Source organism: Camelus dromedarius, unplaced genomic scaffold (assembly GCF_036321535.1).
Source record: "Camelus dromedarius isolate mCamDro1 unplaced genomic scaffold, mCamDro1.pat HAP1_SCAFFOLD_28, whole genome shotgun sequence".
Lineage (NCBI taxonomy): Eukaryota > Metazoa > Chordata > Mammalia > Artiodactyla > Camelidae > Camelus > Camelus dromedarius.
The window spans coordinates 714,651-739,369 of NW_026989775.1; the positions used below are offsets into that span (position 1 = coordinate 714,651).

The 24,719-nt window shown below is 37.7% G+C and overlaps 1 long non-coding RNA gene across 4 annotated transcripts; it reads right to left on the reverse strand.

Moving 5' to 3' along the window:
• Positions 1–311: 311 nt before the first annotated feature.
• On the reverse strand, positions 312–23,764 carry LOC135320620 (uncharacterized). 4 transcript variants are annotated; one of them, XR_010379860.1, is made up of 5 exons: positions 23,396–23,764; positions 20,310–20,432; positions 17,419–17,519; positions 15,382–15,480; positions 5,225–5,455 (listed from the first exon to the last, which is right to left on the reverse strand). It is a non-coding gene; the product is annotated as an uncharacterized LOC135320620 (long non-coding RNA). The 4 variants fall into 4 exon arrangements; XR_010379861.1 differs by lacking the exon at positions 23,396–23,764 and adding an exon at positions 20,531–20,975; XR_010379859.1 differs by lacking the exons at positions 5,225–5,455; positions 23,396–23,764 and adding an exon at positions 312–1,087 and having other exon boundaries at positions 20,310–20,524.
• Between the last annotated feature and the right edge of the window lie 955 nt (positions 23,765–24,719).

A 24,719-nucleotide genomic window follows, 5' to 3' on the forward strand; every position in this document is an offset into this window, starting at 1 on the left:
GTGTTTGTGTGTGTGCATGTGTATATGACCCTAGAATCATAGTCTCAGAATCCTCGAGCCATTGACTGATAACTTGATATTTAGCCCCTAAATTTCCTGGCTTCTTCAGGGCTGAGGACTCTGGTTGTGACCTATGTGGATACTAACAGTAGCGGAGCAGTACCTCGCTTGGAGAACGCAGTGACAACTCTGGCCCAGCTGGAGAACTCAGCTGCCATTCAGAAGGCAGACAACCACTACAGCGAGCAGATAGCCCAGCGAGTGAGCTTCCCCACAGACATGCTTCAGGAGCTGCTGGAGGCACACGCTGCCTGTGAGAGGGAAGCCCCTGCAGTCTTCATGGAGCACTCCTTCAAGGAAGACAAGCAGGAGTTCCAGTGTAACCTTCTCATAATCTGTCTTAGTATTTACCTTTTGTCGCCTACCCTTGAAGAATGAAGCCTAGAAGTGTTGTTACCGGTCCCACGGCTCATCTCTCACTCAAGGATAAAGTAGTCCATGTTCTCATGAGGGACAGAGTTTCAAAGGACTACATTTCCTTCTTTTTTGACTGCCAGAACTCAGGCAGTTTATCTGGAACTCCCTTTGACCTTCAATGAAAAATCAGTATAGATATCCTCTTGAAATAAATACTTCTGTGGATTCCAAGCCTGTCCAGAACACCCAAGACATTCTTTAGCTGGCTTCTTTTTCTGTGAACACACTCCTATGGCTGGAACCAAAATTTCTCTTTTCAGATCTACATCTCAGGCCACTTTCAGCGTAGGTTGCTCCTTGTTGTATCTATCATTGAATACAGACAGAATCACTGAATGTGGCAGCTTCAAGGAACCAGAGAGATTAGGTAATGCAACTCCAACAGCTCAGATGAAATACCCAAAGGAGGTTAGGGAACTTCCCCATGGTCTTCCAGAGTTTTCAGAGCTGTGAATAAATCAAATCTTGTGACTGCTGTTTTATTACATGTCCTCCAACAGAATACTTTTCTCATGAGGAACACAGTTAGACCAATTCTTCTACCAGATCCTTTGGAAATTTACTTCCTCTGTTCCTTGCTTCTGGTGACAGCCCTCTATCTTTCTTCCCTCTAGGAAATCATAAAGAATAAGAAAGATGATTTCTTGATGCAGAATGAAGAGACATCAATCAAATATTGCCAGACTAAACTTGATCAGCTTTCAAAGACACTAATAAAAAGTATCCCAGCAGGATCTTTCTCTGTTCCTGGACGTCATGAACTCTACAGGAAAGCAAAGGAAATTATTGAAAAGGAATATCACCAAGTGCCCATGAAAGGAGTGAAGGTGAGGAATAAGGGAAACATGGGGAACCTACAGAATAGTCAAAGGGCTATACTGAAAATCTGAGAGAACAGCTCCATGCATGCATAAAGAGAGAGTATGGGGCCATTCAAACAGCTTTGGCTCTTAAGGTTCACTGCATGCTATTTATTCCTGAAGAGAGTACAAATGTCAACTCCCAACCATGTGTACAGATTTCTTAAATCCAGAGACAGAACAGAAATTATTCATTTTTTTTTACTCAACAACATATTTGACGTGTTGAGCACTGACAATTTACAAGTCAGTCTTTGTACACAAGGATGATCACAATTGAGACAGGAAGTCAACTACATAGACAAGTTATAACACTCAGGAAAGAGCTACTTAGGTGTTAGAAACAAACATCATCATCATCATCATCATCATCATCATCATCATCATCATCATCATCATCATCATAATTAAAAAATAATACTAATGCAACTAGTATATATTGAACAGTTGTTTCCTATAGCCAAAATGTTAAACTCTTTCCCTAGACTCTTTAGTTTAATCTTTCAAATAACATTAAGAAGCATCTACATTATCAACATTTTAAAGATCTGAACTGAGAAGCATAGGCAGGTTAAAATAAGTTGTCTAAAGTTATAACCAGCTAGTTGCAGAGGAGAACAGCAGCACAATTTAGAGGCACTGTTTCACACTGGGAAAACAGATATGTACAAGCACCAGAGATTTGGATTTGTAGAACTGAACATGGTTCTGACTGGCTGGAATCTAGAGTGGGGAGAAGGAAGTAGCACTGGGCAAGTGACTGGAGGGAGACAGGTCAGTCTAAGGAGCTTGGACTCATTGTAAGGAACCACTATGGAACTTTAAACATGAAGCAAAAGTTACATGGAATTAGTTGTCTTTGCAGCACTAATTTACTTATTCGAAATCTAATTTCTGTGCTCCTCCTTGGTTCCTCAGGGAAATGAGTTCCTCCAGAGATTTCTGCAGTCCCAGGTGGCAATAGAGAAATCCTGCAGGCAGATAAAGCCCTCACTGATGGGGAGAAGCCCATAGCAGGTACAGGGTAGGGCTGGTCTCACAGTGGGATGGGTAGGTTCTTGCAGTGCCCTCTGACAGGTGTGAGAGCAAAACCTTCCCAATACAGGAGCTTCCTTCCTTTCTGTGGAACAACCCTGCTGTGTCTGGAAACAGCAAAGGGAACTGTGATTGGATGCCAGACAGACAGAGCCTTTTCTCTCACATTCTGAAGTGTGGTCTTGATGGTATGGACACGGGGTGGTGGGGAAGACTTCGGAGATTTCCTACCCCTCTCTTCAATTTGGTTTGGCCTCTGAGCTCAAGAGGGTGGAGGTCAATCGTTGCCTATTTTTTCCCTCTCTAATGCCTCCCTGTGGCAGAGGAGTGGACCAGGAATGAGAGATCTGATAAGGAACAGTAGCTGCTGAAACAGAAACTGCAGGAGCAGCAGCAGCAGGTGGAGGCTCAGAAGAGAAGTCTCCAGAAACACATAGTCCATATGATGGAGAAGCTGGTGGGGGAAAGAGAAAACCTGCTGAGAGAGCCAAACAAGATATTGGAGCATCAGCTGAAGGTGAATCAGGCTGTGGCAGTAGTAGAGCTTGATAGCTTTGCCCTGGTACCTCAGGAAGGGATGGGTGAAGGTTACAGCAAGATCATGCAGAGATCAGAAGTGCATCTACTGCTTGTGATTTATTAAAACCCTGAAGCCTTTGAATCCTTCCAAAACCTTTAAATTCGGCTCTGTAAGTAGACTTTGGAGTGTTCACGATAAGTATGCCCCCCCTACTCCAAGCCCTCAGAGAATATAAATAGGGTTGAATAGCCACTTAGAGAAATTTAAAATGATCTCACTGGGCTTGATTGAACAGATATTCCAACTATGTGTGTTTAATATGAACAACAAATAGTATGGTTTACCAAGATCACTACATTTTACCAGGAGCCCTGCTCAGCCCAAGGCCCTGAGGTAGGTCTCTGCTGATATAAAACTACCAGAAATGTCCAGAATTAAAAATACAGGGAAGTGGCAGCTTTTACACTTGCTGCATTGCCTCCAGGTTTGTACAGATCCCCAAGCTATCATGTGGCTTGGAGGGATTTCTCTCATTGTTCATCTGAACATGATTTATAAGAGATTTCTATAATTTGTGGACCATGTGTTTATAACAGATTTCTATAATATGGGTGACAGTACCATCCTGAGTGGGACTGAGAATTAGTGCAGTCAGACCAAGGCTACCTCTCATTTGCATTTTTTGACTGGAAAATATTACATTTGTCCTCATGCCAGGCTTAGGCTCCTGGCAAAACCCTAAGGTATATGAATATTATTAAGGCTGTAAACTACACTTTCTCTTAATATTTAGGTCCAAACCAGGAAATATTCCTTGTTACAAGAGTCTCCTTTCATGATTAAGAGACAACAATTTTAGGAATAAAACAAAGATAGTCTGACAAAGTTTTAAAGTTTGACAAAATGTAATCCTTGAAAAAATGGGGGATTTAAAAAGTTTTACTTCCTTCCTCACTTTTTTTTTTTAGGTCCAAGAAGATCTGTGTACTGAAGGATTTAGAAAGAAATGTGAGAAGTAGAAAACAGAGATAAATCATTTGAGAAAGAGAATTGTTGACACTAAAAATGATGATCGTTCCTTGCTTTCACAAGCCTTGGTCAACCTTGGCAAAATAATCACTTCATTATTGCCTGCCCCAGCTAACATTCTTGGTAATGTTATGAAAGTATTGGGCTCACTATTTAAAAAGATGTAGCTTTCCTTGTAAAGAAATTAGATATATAATATATTATACATGTATATTCTCTGGCCTATTTCTGATGTGCATGCTTTTCACTTTCATTCAGCAATGCTTTAAGTATAAAAAGTGATTTCTAGAGGATATTGATGCCTGGCCCACATTAGATAGAATAAATGCATGGACACTTTGATTTAGTGTGTTCACTTTTAGGAAATATATATGTGTGCAAAATCATATATATGTGTATGTACATACATACAAGAGTTTCACTGAGGCTTCACTTCTAATGGCAAAAGATTGGAAACCACTTAATGCTCATTTAAGTAATTTGGTAATATATATTTTGCATGCACACATACTAGAATACTAGATTGCTAGTAAATAGATAGTGGAGCTCTATTTGTATAAATATAGAACAATCTGGAAGATAGATTGTAGAGTGAAAAAATGAGGCACAAAACAGTTTGTATAATGTGTTCACCGTAAAAAAAATGCAATTATTATGGGCACTCATACACATGTATATATAGCACATTTCCGGAAGATTCATTAGAAATTGGTATCATTGGTTCTTCCTGAAGAGGACAGCTTGGCATCAGGGATGGAAAGGACACATGCTTTTCATTATATACTCTATATTTTCAAATTTGCAAAGATAACTTGTGTTATCATTTCTCGAATAACAAAGAAAACAAAGTATAATACTAATAATTAAAATAGTAAATGGAATGTGAATAAATGGAATTGCTCATTGTTTCTAGAAATGACATTAGCCTGCTCAATAAGGGGTCTAAGACTAAGATCAGAATACTAGAAAATAACGTTTGCATCCTAATCTTGTTTTTGCTTTGGCCTTGGTTTTTAATCCCTTATATTTGCTTCAAAAATAAGGTATGAAATTTCCTGTTACCCCTTGAAATCTCAGCAAGAGTAACCTTTTCTTCATAGGTTTCAATAACACTTTTACAGTGTTTAGAAACAAATTATTAAACATTAAGAATATTCACTGGTGAGAGGAATTCCCATCATCCTTAAGTTCAGTAGTGGCATCTCTGCTGTAGGCAAGTACAGAAGTTGTGATCTACCACTGCAGAAATGGATGCCTTTATAGTAATGGGGAATGAAAAACCCAGACACACAGAGGCCAGGTGTTGGCATTTAAACATCAGAATTCAAGTACATACAATGAGAGTAATGAGCATCGTGGTTTGTCTTAGCTCAGGCTGCTATAACAAATTACCATAGACTGTGTGGCTTACAAAACAAACATTTATTTCTCCCAGTTCTGGAGGCTGAAAGTCCAAAAGAACTGTGCCAGCATTGTTATTTTCTTGGTAAGGGTCCTCTTACAGCTTTACAGATGACAAGGTTCTTACTGTGTCCTAGCATGTTGAAGAGAGAGAGACAGAGAGAGAGGGAGAGAGAGAGAGAGAGAGGGAATCTCATGATTTTTTGTTATACAGGCACTAATTAGATTCATGAAGGCCCCACACTCATTATCTAATCCCTCCCAAACCCCATTTCCAAGCACATTGGGACATTGGTAGTTAGAGTTTCCTCAAATGGATTTTGGAGAACACATTCAAACATTCAGTCTATAATTTGGTTGGAGTGGCAGCTAGCAGACCTGACCAGAGAAAATTCTGAAGATGGCAAATAAAACAAGGTGTCTGTAGAGAAAAAAAGAATGGGGAGGAAACAATTAGAATCAAGGATATTTATAGGAAGCTGAGAGGTAACATTGATAAAAGGTTATAATCCCTAGCCTTGGTCTAAACCAATTTCAGATGATGGAAGTATCACCTGGAGGGGAGGGCAGGATCCCAAGAGAGAGGACCTTGCAACTCTGGGATGAGGATAAATGATAATGATTTTCACAGTGCCTCTCGTAGGGGACCTCTGGAAATGTACTTGGATCCATATGCTGGGAAATGAGAATGCCCAAACACTTCAAGGACTCTCAGAATCAGGATCCAAGCTAGGAGTGATGCTCATATCCTGAAAAGACATCACAGTCTCCCTGTTAGAGTACATGGTATAAACACACTCTTGGCCCAAGTGCAACTAACTTGGTCTAGTATTTGTTTTCAAATAAAAGTAAAGTTCATTGGAAGACAGACACCATTATATATATTTTTTTCTGTACATCTTCATAGTGTATGTTTAGGCACAGAGGGTACTTAGTAAGAAACTTCTGTAAAAACAAAAAGCTGACACATGTGTGATTGTTTTCAATTGCCAGAATTCAATGATCACTCCAAACCTCTGAGATAATAGATTGTTTGGATTTTAGATATTAGATTAATGTCTCTAAGTTGACTTAAGGGCCAGAGGAGCAGAAGAAACACTTTTGGTACAGTCCCCCCCTCTGTGACCTTATGCACCACAGTCTCTGTATCTCTGCAAAGATGTTAACTCATCTCCACTGGAGACTTAAATGACTCCATCTAGCTGTGGCTTCAAGTGTTCAGAAGGAAGAATGAATGGCTTTGCTTTTAAAGAAAAAACCATATAGTAATGAATATGTGAACAATGTATCATGGGTTTTAATGCAAAAGTAAACGATTCTACAGAAATATCTGTATATCTGTTCCCACTGAGAGCTTGACTTAAGCAGATGTTCTAATCCCTTGGACTAGACACACCCTGCATTGAAGAGCAAAGAGAAGCCTTGCCTTTTTTAGATTCAACATGTAAGTGATATCACACTGTACTTGTCTTTCTCTGACCTATCTCACTAAGTATAATGTGCTCAAGGTCCATTGATGCTGCAAATGGCAGGATATCCTCCTTCCTTGTGACTGAATAATATTCCCTTGTGTATATGTATATGTGCCACATCTTTTGTATCCTTTCATCTGTTGGGCATTTAGGTTGCTTTCATTTCTTGGCTACTGTAGTTAATGCTGCAATAAACATGAGTGCAGATATCTCTTTGAAATACTGTTTCTATTTTCTTTCAATAAAAAATAATAAAACTGACTATGGTCACTTAGAAAAATAAAAAGGCTTTAAAAAGTAGATAACAATTTATTCACACATCTATTCTTATCCTCATTAAGGAATGCTTGGTTCTAATTATTTACATTGTTAAATTCTTATGTTCTCCCTGCCGTTGTTCTGGATTATGTAAAGAGAGAAATGTAAAGATCTTGTCTTCATGCAGCTTACACTGTGTATGGGCCTTACATAATGTTATTTAGGCAGAAATAAATATTGTAATTATATACATGTATATATATATGTGTGTGTGTGTGTGTGTATAGATGTGTGTGTGTGTATATAGATATGGGTATGTATGTGTATGTGTGTGTATATATATAATTATTTTATGTGTAGTGATCAACAATCAAAGTAGCAACCAAATAGTCATTTTTTAAGTTTGGTTTCAACCTAGTGCATCTTGCCTGGAGATATAATTGGGTATTATAGAGCCCTAAGGACCAAATATGGTAACTTTAAAGTAAGGTAAAACCTAGAGTGCATGGTGATTGAAACAATGAATAAATAGATTAATGGTTGGATGTATGAATAAGTGTGACATTTGTTTATTATTTCAAAGGGTAATAAATATCCCTCTTATTACCTATAGGCAAAAAAGTAAAGGCTTTGGTGAAGAATTTTGTGTTTTTTGATCTCTATTCCTTTATCACCTGTACAAATGTATTATGTTTAAACAAACTAAAGTGGATTCTGTTTCTATGACTGTACTAGGACTGATATGACAACTCTGGAATATTCTTCCTTGTGTCTCTTTTTCCATGGAAGTGTGGTTGTGCCACTCAACAGTGTTATTTGGATGGAATTCCTTTTACTTCAGATAATGTGATCTTATTCCCTGACCACTGTTTTGTGGACAGTGGTCCCAGGCTGCATTGAATATGGTGCCCACTCTTAGACCAGGAAACGGTCCCTGATAAAACATGAGTAATGAATTCCTCCCCTGATATATTTAGTCTAAGGCCCCAATCTCTCTCTGCCCCTGCTGACTGTCCACTAATATAGAAAATGCAGACAATCAAGTTCTATTTCCCTCCCACTTAAAGTACCTAATTATTTTATTTTGATGAAATATGCACAACTATTTACTATTTTAACTATTTAAAGTGTACAATATAGTGGAATTAAGTATATTCACATAGATGTTACAATCATCATCGCTATCTACCTCCAACCCTTTGCATCATGCTCAGCTGAAACTCTGTATCTAATAAAAAAGTCTTCATTTCCCTCTCCCCAAGATCCTGGTAAGTGTGAGTAAACTTTCTGTTTCTATGAATTTAACTACCCTGGATACCTCATAAAAATGACATCATATAGTATTTTTCTTTTTGTGACTGTCTTATTTCAGTTAGCATAATGTCCTCAGGTTTATTTAGACTGTAACATGTGTTAGAATATCCTTCTTTTTAAGGCTGAATAACATTCCATGGTAAGAATGTACTACACTCTATTTTATTTTTTTAATTTTTAATTATTATAGAACTTTTACATTTCCACTTAATTTGCAGTTATTACAAAATACTGGCTATGTTCCCTGTGTTGTGCAGTACATGTTTGTAGCTTGTCTTATACTCAATAGTGTGTTACTCCCACTCCTCCCACTCCTCCACACCTTTATTGCCCACCCCACTTCCCACTGGTAACCACTGGTTTGTTCTCTATATCTGTGAGCCTGCTTCTTTTTTTATTGTTGTTTTTGTTATATTCAATAGTTTGTTGTATTTTATACATTCTACATATAAGTGATATCATATAGTATTTGTCTTTCTCTGTCTGACTTATTTCACTTAACACAATGCCATCCAAGTCCATCCATGTTGCTGTTAATGGCAAAATTTCATTTTTTATGGCTGAGTATTATTCCATTGTGTGTGTGTGTGTGTGTGTGTGTGTGTGTGTGTGTGTGTGTGTAGTATACAATAAATATCTATACATACTATATCTATCTCTGTGTGTGTGTATATCATAACTTCTTTATCCATTCATCTGTTCATGGACACTTAGGTTGCTTCCATACCTTGGCAATTGTAGATAATGATGCTATGAACATTGACATGCATGTATCTTTTCAAATTAGTGTTTTTGGTTTTGGTTTTGGTTTTGGATTTATATACCCAGGGGTGGAATTTCTGGGTCATATAGTAATTATATTTTGAGATTTTTGGAGAAATCTCCATACTATTTTCCACAGTGGCTGCATGAATTTACTTTCCTACCAAGAGCCCACCAAGGGTTTCTTTTATCCACATCATTGCCAATATTTGTTGCTTGTGTTCTTTTGATGACAGCCATTCTGACCAGCAAATACACTACAATTTATTTACCCATTCATATGTTAGTGGATAACTAGATTGTTTCCATTTTTTTGTATTGTTTTGAATAATGCAATTATAAACATTGGTGTACAACTATATATTTGAGTTCTTACTTTCAGTTATTTTGAGATATATAACTAGAAGTTGAACTGTTGAATCAAATGGTAATTTTATGTTTAATTTTCTGAGGAATAGTTATACTGTTTTCTACATTAGCTGTTCAATTTGTTCCTACCAATGATGTACAGGATTCTCAATTTCTCTACATCCTCACCAAAATTTGTTTTCTGTTTCTAAAGAAATGGCAACCATATCAATGTGTGTGAAATTTATCTCATTTCCTTAATGAATAATGATGATGAGCACCTTTTCAGGTACTTATTGGCCATTTATCTCTGTTATTTGGGGAAGGTGTCTTCAAGTCCTTGACTATTTTTGAAATGAGCTCTTTGTTTTTGTTTTTGTTGTTGCTGAGTTAAAGGGTTCTTTATATATTCTGAATATTAATTTCTTATCAAATGTATGATTTGTTAACATTTTCTCCCATCCTGTGAGTTACCCTTTATTCTTTTGATATTGTCCTTTGATATGCACAAAATTTTAAAGTTTTGTAAGAACCAATTTATCTATTTTTTAATTTGTTGTCTACACACACCTTTGGTGTATATCCAAGAAATCATTTCCAAACCCAATAGAATGAATAGTTTCCCCTATGTTTTCTTCTAAGAGATTTTGTTTAGCTTTTACATTTAGATCTTTGTTCTATTTTGAGTAAATTTTTGAATATGGAGGAAGGTAAGGGTATAACTTCATTCTTTTGCATGTGAATATCGAATTTCTTCAGTATCACTTGTTGAAAATATTGTGCTTTTCCCACTGAATGGTCTTGACACATTTACCAAATCATTTGACCACATATGAGAAGATTTATTTACTGTATTCGTCTATATGTCTATTTGGATTACAATAGTTTGTACTAAGTTTTGAAATCAGGAAGTATGATATCTCCCGCTTTGTTCTTCTGTTTCAAGATTTTTTATTTGTTTATTTGGGATCTCTTGAAATTCCCTATGAATTTTAGAACTTTTTATTTTCTGGAAAAATATTGGAATGTTGATAAGAATTGCATGAGATCTGTAGAATCTGTTGAGTAGTACTGACAGCTTAACAATATTAAAACTTCCCACCTATGAACATGGATTTCTATTTCTTTATGTCTTCTTTAATGTATTTTGGCAATGTTTTCAGTATGCAAATCTTTCTTCTTCTAGGCTAAATTTATTTTTAATTAATCACTTTGATCCTATTTTAAATGGGATTGCTTTCTTAATTTTTTGAATTGTCATGTTAGTGTATAGAAATGCAACTGATTTTTAATTGTTGATTTTGTATCCTCCAAATTTGCTGAATTCGTTTATTTTTTCTATTTTTTTGGTGAAATCTTTGATATTTCTATATTTAATATCATGTCGTGTGTTAAGAGAGAATTTATTTCTTCATTTCCAATTTTAAATCTCTTTATTTCTTTCCCTTGTTTTATTACACTGGCTAGTACCTCTAATTCTATGTTAAATAGAGGAGGGAAAAGTGGGCATTACTGTCTTTTTTGTTATCTTAGGGGAGGAGATTTCAGTCTTTCATCATTGAGTAGGATGTAGCTGTGGATTTTTCATGCATGGTTTTTATCATGTTGAGGAAGTTTTCTTCTATTCCTAATTTTTTAGTATTTTTTTAACAGAAAAATTATTAAATTTGATCAAAGGATTTTTGTGAATCAATTGGATGAACATTTTTTTTTCTTTGCTCTCTTAATGTGGTATGTTATATTGATTGATTTTTCTATTTGGAATCTACAGGATGTAATCAACATTTATAGAATACCAAAAACATCAGAATACATATTTTCCTCAAGCTAACATGAAACATTCACCAAGATAGACCTCATTATGTATCATTAAACACACCTTAAAAATTGAAAGGAACAGAAATGTTATAATGTATGTCTCAGACTAGAGTGAAATTAAACTAGAAATCAACAATGGAAAGATAGCTGGAAAGTCCTAAAATACCTGGATAGTAAACAACACACTTCTACATTATACATAGGTCAAATAAGTCTCAAGAGGGATTTTAAAATGTATTCAATGAAATAAAAAAAAAAATACAACTCATCAAAATTTGCAAAATGCAGTGAAAGTTGAAGGAGACTTATAAGATACTTTTGTCATGATATATAATCTTATGGAGACCATAAACTCAATTTTGGGAAGGGGAATAGGAAGACACAAAGCAGCAGTTCCCAGGAAGGGAAATGATCCTAAAATTAATTTCATAAATGGTTTCCAAGCAAAGAACAAATCCAGGGTGTTGCCAGAAAACAAAAGAAAAAAGATGAAGGGGTCAAATATGAAACGAAGGACGTGACTGAAGAGTCTTTTGCTTAAAGCTCAGAATCATTATGGTTGCATCCTTGGAGTATGACATAATCAGAAAAAGACTCTCTGAGGAGATACAGTATGTATCATAGATGCTTTCAAACAATTGGGCTTCTGGAAAGTTTAAGGGAGATTTTCCTCAGCCTACTCAGCAAAAACCCAAGGTAGAGATAGGCCTACATTGAAAGGATTTGTGGGTTCAGCATTGTTGAGCCTTGATGAAGCTCACCTCAGAAGGCTTAGAACAAATTGGAGGGTATTTGTGCTAATGAGAGCTACAGGGGAACCTGTTGATCCTGCCCTGGCACTCCCATGCATGACTATACTTTTATATATTTTTCCTTACCATTTTATTCTCTTATCTGTTTTTACCCTTTGTTTTTCTTTCTTTTCTCATTTCTTCACCTCTTTTTGGACAGTTTTGTGTAAGTAATGGACAGAGGACAGGCCTTGGAATCAGAGAGCTTGCATCTGAGACTAAGCTCTAGAACCAAGTTAAGTGACCTGGAAGATGTTAAGTCTAATCTCCTCACTTGCATAAATGTAGGAATAATATCTAATTTACTGTGTGATCATGAGGATTAGAGATAGTAAGTGTAATTCCTTAAAGGTAGAAAGTTTCCAATAAGAGTGGCTGTTATATTGTTTTTATTACTGTTGCTACAATTTTGTTTATGTGGTTGATTTGGGTTCTTGGAGCAGCTGTTAGTAAACTCTACACTGAATTTCTTTACTCTACATACTCTTTACTATGATTATTTTTATGAGGTTGATTTTGATAGCTGATATTGAACTCTCTTAGTCTCTTTACAGCAGAGTATCCATCCCAAGATGCTTTGAGTGCTGGCTGCTAGAAAGGCTCACATGATCTCCCTTGAGAAATGCCTGGGAACTTGCATCCTCCTATGTCTCCACTTCTCTAAAGATTTCTTCTCAGAGGATTCAAGCAACAAATCATCTACAGGAATTGCCATCTTATGCTTTGCTTCTAACATACTAACATTAGAAAATTATTTTTTTAATTTTTTTTTTAATACTACAAATATATCTTAGGCCTTCCACTAGCAACCAAAGATACAGCAAGCCCTCAGTTGAAGAGAATGCTAATCTATACTGTATCAGTTTCCCCTTCCTGGCTCCACTTCTGGCACGATGGTGTGCAACTCAGAATCACTCCTCAAAAAACTGATGAAAATTATTTTTAAAACACATTTAAAAATAGTTGGCCTTATGAGCATACACAAATGGAAATGCCACTACATATATACAGCAAATGAGGACACATTTACTCAAGAATATTTACTAAAGCTCCATAAAATGATGAGTCTTTAGTATTTGAAAATCCGTACTTTTCCCCTCTCCACTCATTGAGCTGGGAACTCCACCCAGACTTGTACAACCAAGAACACAAGTTTTTGACTCCCCCCCAGGTCCTGGTTGGAGGGTTGTCTTCCTGGGAAGGACATGACATTAGCATTTCTCATACTGCCCCTAGATACTTGTTGCTGAGGCAAAGTTCTGTACTACTGCAGCCAACAGGTGGGGGCCCCATTCTTCCACCACATTTCCTCTCATGAGACAAAGGTTCTACCTTGGGCATGGTAAGACATTGAGGTCCCAATTGCTATTGACTCAGCTCGTAGGACAGGGGATTGGGCCGATGGAGACAAGCCAAGGACACCTGGGGCTCTTGCCCATATATCCACTGAGCACTTACTTCTTCAAACTGGGCTGTCACTTAGAATTGACCTATTGTTCCTTACTCCAGCACCAGAGTTGTGGCTCAGAGATTTTCCCTGGGAGGAAAGGCAGACCATAGAACAGAGAGCTCAAATTATCTCCCCAAAGGAGCCAACATTATTTGCAACAGCATATGAAGTTCAAATCTAAGGTTGCTTTCAAAAGCAGTAGAAGTGTTGGTAAGAGGCAATGGGGAGGAGACTGATAAATTCATTGAAGATACAGGCTAAATGATAAGCCAACTTGTTGCTGGAGAAAAATAAGAAAACAGCTGCAAGAACTAGATTCTGAATAAATTTCAAACATTGACCATCAGGAACTGTCCCTTCATAGCAGCCTGAATTTGACTGGATTAGGGTATAAATAGTTTATTCTCCAGGGCATTGTTATGAACAATAGAGCTTTTAACCAGCAGTTAGTGGAATTTCATAGGTTAGTGTGGTCAGGTAACTAGACTAACACCACCAAAGTCCTGCTAAAAAACCTTGTTATCCCAGAGTTGCTGGGCATGTACAAGGATGAATCCCCGAGGAAAAACATCAGAGGCTTTACCCTGTGTCTGTTTATGGGATAGAGGAGGAAGAGAAGGGAATGTACATCACTAAAATAATCCAGTTAGTCTTTAAACAAGTAAACAAGCTAACAACAATGACAAGCACTGAAAGAGGGGAGAGATGAAGCCAGTACCCAAAGTTGCTGCAATATCTAAAATGTTCATTTTCCAAAAAATATGAGACATGCAAAATAAGCAGGAAATTATGGCCTAGATACCAGAAGAATAGCAGTCAATAAAGCCACCTGCAGGAGAGACCTGATGTGAGAAAAGAAGCCATTATAAATATGTTCAAAGAAACAAAGAAAACCATGATTTTAGAAGTAAAGCATGATGACAGTGTCACATCACATAGAGAACATTAATAAAGAGACAGAAATTATTAAAAATAACCAAATGGAAATTTTGGAGCTGAAAAGAGCAATAACTGGAATTTAACAATTCACTAGATGGAATCAATAATATACTTAAACGGGCAGAAAGTAAAAGTACTTAAGAATAGATCAATAGAAATTATGCAATCCAAGAACAGAGTGAAAAATGAATGAAGAAAAAATGAGCAAAGCTTCAGAGAAATGTGGGACACTAATGTATACCAACAGACATGTAAAGGCAGCACCAGAAGAACAGAGAAGGAAAGGAGCAGAAAAATATTTGAAAAATTAGTGGCTAAAAACTTCCCATTTCCTAAAAAATTTAAATCTACATATCCAGGAAGTTCAACAAACTGCAAGTAGGATAAAATCAAAAAGACCCATGAATAGACACATAGTAAACATGCCAAAGAAAATCTTGAAGGCAGCAAGAGGAAAATGACTCCTTGCTTAAGGAAACTCCTATAACATTAACAGTTGACTTATCATCAGAAACAATAGAAGGCTGAAGGCAATAGGATAACCTATTTTCAGCCCTCAAATTTTAAAAACTCTTAATCAAGAATCATATACCCAGCAAAATTATCATTTAAAAATGAAGATGAAATAAAAAGATATTTGGAAAACAAAATCTGAAAGAGTCTGCTGCCAGTAGACCTACCTTACAAGACATACTAAAGTTAGTTCTTCAGGCTTAAAGCAAGTGACCCAAGACAGTAATTTGAATACACACACACACAAAAAAAAGAACACTGATAAAGGTAATTATGCAATTATAAAGGAGTATAATTGCCTATTATCCTTTCTTATCTTGTTTAAAAATCATAAAGCAGTATACATTTAATTGTATTTGTGGGCATATAACATACAGAAATGTAATATATTTACCAATAGCAGGGCAAAGAGGTTGGTGACAACAAACCAACATTGGGTTAAGAATTGACTCCAGATGTTTCACTTGAATCCAAAGGAACAAATGCATAGAACCTGAAATGGAAAGAAGGCTAATATGAGAAAAATTATACATATAACATAAAAATTGTGTTCTACACTGGAAACTGACACAACATTGTAAACTGACTATAACTCAATTAAAAAAAAGAAAAAAGTTATACGTATAAACTTGTTCTCTTTTCTCCTCTCAGCTTCTTTAAAAGACATAAAATTACATAAAGGAATAATAATTATAATGATGTACTGTCGGGCTTATTACATGCATAGAGATAATACCTATGACAAGAATACCACAGTAAGAAACAAAAGAGAGTAGAGCTATATGGGAATGCTGTTTCTACATTCTCTGAAATTGCTGGTGTAATTGTGAAACTGTTTTTGATAAGACATATATGGTAAGGCCTAAAGCAATCACTAAATAAATAACTAAAAATATATAGCAAGAAAATCATTAAAGAAGTTAAAAAGTAATATTAGAAAATATTCAATTAATGAAAAAGAAAACAGTAATGCCAAAAAAAGACTTGAGGTGTAGAGAAAATAATAACTTAAATGAGAAATGTAAATCCTATTGTTTTGCTTAGTTTTGTTTTTATGAACTCTGGATACAAGTCCCTTATCAGATATATTATTTGTGAATATTTTCTACCATTTTGTGGGTTGTCTTTTCATTTTCTTAACATTATTTTTTTAATTAATGCTATGTCTCTCTCTCTCTTTTTTTTTACTTTAAATGAATCAAAGCAAACGCAACATGTGTACAAATCTATAGATAAAGCTGCTCTGGAAAAAAACGCATAAATACATGGCAAAGAAATGAGACTTGGCATTTTAATGCTGATCATGCCATCCTCAGTGCCATAACACCAAATCTGTGCTTGCAACACACTAAACTATGTGTATCTGCTATACCCTACTTCTCAAATCCAGGACTTATGAACTCAAATCAGAATTTGCCATCAAAAACTCAAACTTGAATTCCTGTACTAGGAATGTCTCCAGTAGAGAGAACCAATGTTTTTTGAATATTCGGTGTAAGTAGCTTTAATTGAGATAAGGCTTAGGAAGGACCCTTTCCCATTCCCATATATCTGGGTACACAAGTCATAGGCATTTATTCCATATCCATTAACAGTTTACAGAGCACCCACTGTCCCCAGGCACCACATTAGGCCTTGGGATCCTGAGAAGGAAAAGATACACTCTTACCCTCAAGGAATTCGGCCTAGTGAAGAAGACTGTCTCAATCCCCTAATAACATCTCCTTGCATCAATCAAGGAAAGCATTTACTAACTAATCATGCACTTTACTATCACAAACTACATACATATATGTAGAAAAGCACATGGACTCTAAGCATTTGAAAACAGTAGGTTCAGGAGGGCCTTAGAGAAAATCTAGTCAAAATCTCTCATTTTATACCTGGAAACTAAACCCAGAGTGGATAAGTGACTTACCCACGATCACGACAAGAACTAAGATTAATATGGCACTTCCTATACGCCTAGAACTGCTCTAACAGTATTGTTTATTTAATCCTCACCACAACTCATTTTTGAAATACAAAACTAAGGCACAGAGAAATTAATTAACAACAAAAATCAAACAGCTCACAAGGGCAAAGTCAGGATTTGAATCTAAGTAGTCTTGCTCCAGAATCCATACTTTTAGTCACCATGCTATATTTAAGTAGCTATGTCTAAAGGCAGTCATGAATTTCTGACTCATGTTTTTACACTGTCTTGTTATTTTATACTGTCAGGGTTTCCAGCATCTCTAGAACCCATTGGTCAAAAATTATCAAAGAAATCTCAAGATATTATGGTACTTCAAAGTCACAAGATCCTCGATTTGGGGAAAATGGCTCAATTCAATGTGGATGTATATGTTACCAGAAGGTGAAGATGAAGACATGCACAGACATGAGAAATATAATAAGTAATCTTGTAATAAGTATTTTTTTATCTTACTTTGACAAATGTTGCCACTTGTGTCACATTTCCTTGTTTTCCTGAATCACTTCCATGTACTCCTTCTCACTTCCAAATCCCAGTCTTTAAGTGTGTTGATTCTTCAATCAAATAAGAACATGTTAATGTAGACAGAGCTAGGGATTAAATCTTGAGAGGACCCTGCACTATACAAGATAGAGAAGATGTGCATTTCAGAAGCCTCAGACTTCATTTCACCCATTCATTTATTATCTAACAAATATTTATTGGGTGCCTGCCATATGCACAACAATGCACTGAGTTCTGGGGATGTGCTAGTTTATGTGATGGATGTGACCTTTACTCTCCTGAGGTTCACAGTCTTACAGCATTCCTCCAGAGTAAGTTAGGGATCCATAGTTAAGCACTTGTCAATTCTCAACCTGTTGGGCCTCTGAATGATGCCTGAGCTACAGGAGGGTGAACAGAATGACTCAGCAAGACTGGGGACTGCTAAGAGATGCTGTCACTCTCAGGTGTGCCAACTACAGAGGAGAGAGCATGTTATTTTGAAATGACAGTAATACACTGTTTGAGTGATATGCATGAACTATAAAATAGTTTATAAATAGAAATTATTTGCATTATGATTATGTTTTGTCAGAATGCATACATCATTTTTGTGTGTGTGTGTCCTTGAGGACCCTGAAGAACAAAATTTTATATCTGATTATTGAATTGGTTAAGTAAATTAAGCAAATCCAGGCATTTTATTTGATAATTAAGTTCACTCAAATATGAAGGTAAAATTATAAAATTTACACCCACTTACATATTTGTTTCATCCTTTAGTATGCTTCCCCCCCTCATTTTTACTTGTAATCAATCTGTCTTTAACTCCCCCAGTTACACAGAGGCCTTTACCAGACACCAAAACTATTCTGCTCACAAAAACAACAGGCTTCCTTAAGCTTTAAGTTGTTGTTTTCTTTTTTTTTTAATTTGCCCTTTAGGTCTCAATTTCTGTGGAAATCTGGGAAGTCCTCTCCACTTTATCCCACTCTTTCATATACCAATGTAAGACCCAAATACTTTTGCCCTTCAATTTTGTAATGAGATAAAGGACGCCTGATTTATTATCATACTGCTCTTTTTCATAAGGTGACCTGGTTACATTCAGCTATTATAAAGCATATTTGAGTCATAGGCTCTGAACCATGTCAATATCCTGTACTAGGAGATTTTACTCAGCCCTGAATTTGCTCATATATCCAGCTACATATTTGCATCTATTTTTTTTAAACTCTAATTTTCTTGAGGGCACATGTTTATTTGTTTTTATATCTTCCAAAAACAATTTGGTGGAGAGACTGAATTGGAGATAAAGAAGTTAGCAGAGATAAATTAGTAGAATAAGTGGATAATTGGAAGGTGTGCCTGCATTTGGATACATAGGATTCAGGAGACAAAGCCAAAGAGAACTGTGGTGTGGGGACACACTGGGGTTTGGTTAGTTAGTCCTCACTGATTTATCATGTCCAGCCTAACGGTCCCTGGAGGAATGCTTGGAAACTTCTGGAACCCGGGAGGGCAAAGGCCACATCCATCAAATGGACCAATGTATCCTCAGAAACCAGTCCAGTGTTTTGCACACAGTAGGCATAGAATAAATATTTGTTGGATGATAAATGAGTGGTAAAATGAAACGAAGTCTGAGATATATGGAACATGAAATATTCCTATCTTCTTTTCTGATATAGTCCAGGATAGCTACATTAAACACATAGTAAACAGAAACTCCTGCCTAGACTGTTAGTGGCTTGCCCCAGATCTCACTGACAGAAGAGCCACAAGCAGAAAACAAGATACCAATTCTCATACACTTTCTGAGTCATATCTCTTTTTCTCTATTTCTAAAATGTTCTGAATCTTGTTCTTTTACAATTTATATTGATTCTTAAAAATTCTTAACAAATTATATATATGTGTGTATATATACATACATACATACACACACACACACACACACACACACACACACATACATGTGCATACATATTATGTCCTCGTCTTAGAGAATCAGTTAAGGTTAGAATTGAAGTTCAGTATTAAATGTGTATTACAATTAACAGATAGCCTAATATTAGGCCAAGAAACACATATGCACAAATACATACTCACACAGTCATTGAGGAAAAAAAGATGGGAGGGGCATGGAATCAAGGCCTAGCTGGTATTAGACCTGGGTTACTTCAAATCAAAGAAATGAAAAAGTTGACTATGAGGAACCTCAGAAACCAGCTGCTTTCACAGTATCAGGAAAACTTTTGCCCAGATTTCAACATCGTCCAGGGAACAGATTGAATTCTTACAGGGATCCCAGCAAGCACTATCTCAGTCACTAGCAGAACTCATCAGGGTGTTTTTTATATCACTTCACAAGAGCTAAGGAGCACCAACTTTGCTTTAATCCTAAGCTTTCAGCCTGGCTTCACTTGCAAATATTTTCTTAGAAGTCTTCATTTTATGGATGGGAAAGAGAAAATAGTCAATAACTGGCTGGCTCCTGTGTGGCAGATTCCAATATGGGACCCAGATGACAGTACATATTCTTTAAATGGGATGCATGGGAAACTTTCAAAGAAATATTTGGACATCTTCCAAGAAGACAGATTAGCTGGAGATGGCGGGCATCCTGCTGCAGGAAATCGTGTTTTTCCTTTGAAGAAGAGCCTGGAAGATCACCTACCTAACACTTGTCATAAAAAGAAGGGATGTCATATAGTTAAGGCAGAGGGTCAATCAGCACAGTGGGGTGAGAACACAGAGTAATTGGTCGTGAATATTTAAGACTGGGACCATGATAAGGGATCAGCTCACACAGAAGTGCACAGCTGGCCTTGCACAATTACAGTTTCTAGTCAAGCTACCTTATTCCAAAAACACTTGCAATGTCGACCTCATCCTGTCCTTGGACTTCTCACCACTGAGCTCATTCTCAGGGGTCATTCTCAGAATTTCTCCCAGGCCCGAGGAGAGCTCACGTTAAAACTCTGCAAACAGGAGATTGAAAAGTTCAGGAAAACATGGTGAAGTCTTTGATCAAAAATAAATAAAAATTCTTCATCAATGACAATATGCTCAATCATACACAGTTGAACCAGCAGGATGTCTTTCTGAGAATGCAAAGCCATGAATGCCTTCTCACTTTTGTTCTTTTCTTCTGACCTGATGTCTCAGTAGGACTAACAAACTAGAACCCTGGTGTTGAGAAAATATTCCAAAGTAGTATTTCAATTGAGCACTGTAAAGATAGCCAAACTTTCCCAGACCCATGTTCCTATGCTCCTCCTTCAACCCTGCATGGCCCACCAACCTCTCCTCCCCTTTCAGGTGCTGCCTGCTTCCCCTGTAGATTACATACCTCTCAGAAAAGGAATAACGATTCCTGTTTACCTTCGTATTCTGCCTCACATCTCCAGAACTCCAGTGCTTTCTTTTATACACTGTAGACTTTCAATGTTTTAAATAATTTAAAGAAATAGAGAATTTTTCATTATCAGAAATAATTTTATAATACAGAATTGGAAAATAACTGTTAATACTGGATAATATTCTGTCTTCCATTAATCATAAAAATTTTCTCAAGACACAGAGAAAAGTGAACTCTTATCAAGGCAGCCAATTGGAGCAAAGCTGATGACACTCAGAGTCTCTCATTTTTTAATTTTTTTTTTAATTTTTTATTTTTTGGTTTGGTTTGGGTTTTATTGTTTTGTTTTGTTTTTCAGGGAATCAAGTCAGAAAGGCCCTGCCAAACCTAGGAGTGAGTTGATTGTTCCATGTAGGTCATGCAGTTCAATAACACAATTTGTAGTGATCCTTTCATTTCTGTTATTTGTGACTCTGCTTGTGCCATTGGGCAGAGGAACCGGCCACATTGCTGCTCACAGTCATCTCCTTTATCATATGAATGTGAGGAGCCTACCACTAGATATTTCCCCAAACCAATGGGATGCTGTAGAAAACAGAGTATTTCTATGTCTTTTTCTTCTGGATATTCTCAGGTTACCAGAAAGAGATTGACTGAGCCCTGAGGGTGGATTGGTCATTTTAAGACAATATTTGGGGCAGATAAGGCAAACATATAGAATTTAGGTCTTTCTAAATTTTACTTCTCTTTCATGAGTCTCTTTCTGATTATTATCACCTGCACTGATCCATCTCTTCATGTAAGTAGTACTTGGTTGTTTTCTACGTGTTCACCTAAATTCTGAGCTGCTTGAGGTCAGAAATCAAGATTGATGCTTTTTTGATATTGTGCTTGATATCTAGCATACTGATGGGCACAAAATGAATGCTTAATATTTATGATGAGACTTCTAAACACAATTTTACACTTTGACAAATTTGGCTGTGGAAATAGTGACTGAGTCTTTTAGAATTTTCTATGAACAGAATAATAAATGCATATAAGAAATTTATAAAATATAGATGGGAAATAAAATACAGCAGCATATTTCAGAGACACAGCTTCTGTTTCCTTTCTCTTTCCAGATCCATGCAGGTGACAGATCTTTCTCTGTCCACCTCTGATGGAGACTACATTCTTTACTGTCCAGTAGCATATACCCTTTGATTGTCTCTTAGGTATGCATAATTGTGAGCATATTCGAACTTTCCTTCTTTCCTTCTGTCAAATTCTTGTCAGCAGTTTTACACACACACACACACACACACACAAACACACACACTTCCCCCACCACCAATCTTTTTCAGATTATAAGCAGGAGCTCTTCAGGCTTCTGCCTAAGAGTGTGGACTTTGCAGACTGGTGGGCCTGGGTTTGAACCTTACATGATCACTTTGGATAAGTTTCTGGATTAGTTAAAATTAGCTGCCAGTTACAGAGACTGCAAAGAACAGTGGCATAAACAAAGTGATGTTTGTTTCTCTTTCACATTAAAAAATATTTCTAGGAGACGGAGAAGATGGAGGAGTAGAAGGATGCTCGCAGGTCACCTTCTCCCACAAATACACCAAGACCCACATCTACAGACCCACTCAGCCAACCAGAGCACCTGTGGAAATCCGACAGAACATCGCCCTCTTCAAATGATAAAGACGCCAAAAATCTGGTAGGAGAAAAGGAAAAAAGAAAGAAAAAAAGGCAAAGCAGCACGGGATGTGTCCCGTGGGGAGGGAGCGGCAAAGGAGGTCTGGCGCTCGCTTGCTGGGTCTCCCCTCTCCAACTGAGAGGCCAGCTGGATGGAGGGGGAGCCTCCGAGGCTCGGATCTGTACAGAGCAGCCCTTGACTAATAGAACTAAGTTAAACGGGCACAGAGCGTCCCCCAGACACCCAGCCTGAGACGCGGGCCGGCAGCCGTGGGCAGGGCCAGGCTGCAAATGTCAGGCGGAGGATGGAAGTGGCTGCACGGAGGCAGCCCCGGGGGAATGCAAGGGGCTGCACGCCGTGGCTTTGGGTGCACAGGGCAGAACAACCTGGGCCCTCCATAAAACAGCAAGGTTGATGTGCTCTCAGGGTAAGGGTGCACACCCCTATCTCTGAAAACCTGCTGAAAGTTTTCGGGGGAAGAGAGGTGGGGCTCAGGCACAGCCGCCATATCCTCCGCGCTGAGCACTCAGGCGGGGGCGGGGGCAAAACCTGCATCCGCACTGAAGGGCTTAGAAGCCTCAAAGGCCAGACTGAGACTGGCCTGCCGCCCGGGGCAGATAGGATCCTTCCATCCTTGTCCCTCAGAGAACTTGTTCCACAAAGACAAACAAGGAGCTGGGTTTTGCCTTGGAGCAGGGACAGGGCAGTCCCTCGGTCTTCCCCGAGCCCACCAGCGGAGCGCCGACCAGGGCGGAGCAATGACCAGGGCAGAGTGCGCAGCCGCACAGAGAGCGGAACTACCGGTGGTGCAGGTAGAGGGAGAGAGGCCCCCCCGCCTTTAGGGCAGGAACACAGCCCCTGACCGAGGTGCTGGGAGGGGGCACCACCCGCCATCCTACCTGGCCAGTCTGCAACATCTGACTGCAGCATCCAGAGGGGCAGAGACCCGCCTGCCCAAAGCAGAGAGCTGCACCTGACCCAGTGTTAGGAGAAGGCACGATCTGCTTGCCGACAGGTGCTGGGAGCAGCACAGAAGAGGGCGCCAACAGAGGGCCTCTGAAAACAGCAAGCTGAGATTCCAAAACAGGACCAAGACAGAAAGATTCCACATTAAAAGCACACAGACTCCAGGAGAACACCGACAACCCCACCCTTTTTTTTTAAATCTGTTTTTACCTGTTCTATTTTCTATTACTCTCTTAATCTTTACTTCTTAATTCATTTCTATTTTTCTTGGGTTTTGATGTCCTGCTATTGATTAGACACAGGTTTCAAATACATCTACTCATCTCCCCCCCTTTTTTTGTAAAGGCTTTAAAAGGACGTCTCAACCTGATTAATACTCTGCTTCAACTCAATCTTCTTTCATTATACACTGTTTTCAAACCCTCTTTCTCCCTTCTTTTAAAATTCTTTCTTTCTCTCTCTTATTTTTTTTTCCAAAGTTCTATTTCTAAATAGGCATCAGATAGATAAAATCCTTAAGGACCAAAATAAACAACTGATACTCCATAAACAACAGTGCCAAGGAGGTATGAGCAAGACGAAGAAGCAGAAACACTTTTCCCAATTAAAAGAACAAGAGAAATCCCCTGAAAGAAAGATCAACAAAATAGACATTGATAGTCTACTAGATCAAGATTTCAAAAAAGGAGTGATCGAATTGCTGAATGAATTATAAGACATAGTGTTTAGAGATATAAAATATGTCAAAAATGAAATTGAAGCTATAAAGAAGAGCCAAGTAGAATGGGTAAACTCATTGACAGAGATGAGGAATGATCTAATAGCTGTGCAAAGCCGACTAGATAATACAGAGGAACAAATTAGTGATCTAGAAGACAGGGCAATAGAAAGCACCCATTCAGAAGAACTACAAGAGAAGCAAATAAAAAATAATGAAAATAGCATAAGGGACCTATGGTTAATATAAAGCATCCCAATCTTCGCATAGTAGGGGTCCCAGAAGGAGAAGAAAGATCAAAGGGGATTGAAAAGGTTTTTGAAGAAATCATGACTGAAAACTTCCCAAACTTAAAGAAGGAATCAGATATCCAAGTACAGGAAGCTCAGAGGGTCCCAAACAGGAAGAACCCAAATAGACCCACACCAAGACATATCATAAGCAAGATGGCCAGAGTCAAAGATAAAGAAATGATTCTAAAGGCAGCAAGAGAAAAGCAAACAGTAAGTTACAAGGGAACCCCCATAAGGCTCTCAGCT